This window comes from Mus caroli, chromosome 4 (genome assembly GCF_900094665.2).
Source record: "Mus caroli chromosome 4, CAROLI_EIJ_v1.1, whole genome shotgun sequence".
NCBI classification, from domain to species: Eukaryota; Metazoa; Chordata; class Mammalia; order Rodentia; family Muridae; genus Mus; species Mus caroli.
In genome coordinates this window covers 122,059,955-122,061,525 of record NC_034573.1, presented here as the reverse complement: position 1 = coordinate 122,061,525, position 1,571 = coordinate 122,059,955, and the positions used below count along the sequence as shown (strand labels likewise).

Sequence of the window (1,571 nt, the reverse complement as noted above, 5' to 3'; positions counted from 1 at the left end):
CTCTGCCTCCCAAGTGCTGGGATTAAAGGCGTGTGCCACCACCGCCCGGCTTGTTGCTATTTTTAATGTTATAGATTGCGTATTTGAAAGGTATAAGTTTTTCCTATGCTTCCCTCTGTATGTATCGTATGTATACTTTTCGGTCTAATATGGGTGTAACCCATGGGTTTGGCATTTAAAAAGATCCTCCAGCAGTGGCAAGAAGGGGGTCTGGAGGGTGATATAGCCCTGGAGACTGGAATGAGTGCCACTTAGGAACAGATGGTGGCTTCCACTAGGTAATCGTTAGTGGGAAAAAAATTCAAACAGTTGGGAGTGGAGGGTGTAGAATGTCTGCGCTTAAGAGGTTGGGTTCTGTACTTTCACAAAACACCGCGGGTAACTTGTTTGTAAGTTTTTTGCACTTCAAACTGGCTCTCAATAGTTTGAGACAAACTGGACTTCTTTTGTAGAGCACAACACACACATCCTTTCTTGGGCATCGCCGGGAGAGTCAGTTCCCGAACGTGTCCTCCCAAGTCCCGAGACCTTCGCCTTGCTCACAACTGGGCAAGCTGCCCAAATCCGTTTATATGCAGTGCACCGGACTCTGGCGGCGCATGCCCAGATCGGCAGAGTAGGGGGTCAGGCGCCTCGCAGCGAAGGGCCGGCAGTTCCCGCCATTTTGTCCCGCTCGCCACACTGCTGGCCACTGCAGTGGACTACAAGTCCCGTGAGGCTCCGCGGCGGCACTTCCTACCCTCCTCACTGTCCGGCCCGCTCCCTCCGCCCCCCCCCCTCCCCTGGGGCCGAAGGCTCTGGCTGGAGCCAGGCGGCCAGAGACCAGGTAGGATTTCCGGGAGAAAGTGCTGGGGAACCCGAGGAGGCAGCGGCGACCTGGGTAAGTTCTCCAAACTTGGGAAAGTGAGCACCTCCCGCGCGCGCGGAGCAGCGGCAGGCTCGGCTCGGCTAGGGGTCGCGGGCCGAGCCTGGGTGGGGGGGTTAGCGGCGCCCGCGGCGGTCCGTGCAGCCAGGGCGTGGCGGGCGGTAGCCTCCTCCCTCCCCGGCCCTCCCACAACGGTCCCGCGGCGGTGTCCCCGCCTGTGGCCGGCCGGCGCACACTCGCGCTCTCCGCCCCCCAGCCTCCGCGGGGCCCTTTTGTCTGCGCCGCTTTTCCCCCTTTTGTGGCAGCGCAGGGAGTCGCGGTCTCCAGGGGAGCCCGCACGTCCTGCTGGGGACTGCGCCCTGGGGATCTGGTTACTGTAACTGGATCGGGTCAAAGTCCATCTTTCAAAAGTGACCTCCCTCAGACCTCTGCATCCTGGCTGAGCAGAGAAGAGGCTTAGGAGCCTGGCATAGTTTCAGTGGAAACCTGGAAGTTATTGTCCAACTTCTTTCTTAAATGTCAGCCTCCGGTAGCTAGGGATCAGAACTCAAGGCGCTTTTCTCCTCCAGTGAATGGAGTCTAAGAAAAAAAAGCGAGACTTAGAGCCTCAATCCCGGAAACCGAGAAAGAGTGGAAATTTGCTGCGATACGTGTGGCAGCTGGGATGGAGGGGGTGGGTGGTGGTGGAGTGTGTGTGTGTGGGGGG

General features: G+C 58.2%; 1 protein-coding gene across 2 annotated transcripts in view; it reads left to right on the top strand.

The window, feature by feature from the left end:
- The first annotated feature begins 788 nt into the window (after window positions 1-788).
- Window positions 789-1,571, top strand: part of Phactr4 (phosphatase and actin regulator 4) — a 66,623-nt gene continuing 65,840 nt past the window's right edge. For both annotated transcript variants that reach the window (XM_029476316.1, XM_029476315.1), the window contains exon 1: window positions 789-880. The gene's annotated coding sequence lies outside the window, so the exon portion shown is untranslated. The remainder of the gene's footprint in view (window positions 881-1,571) is intronic.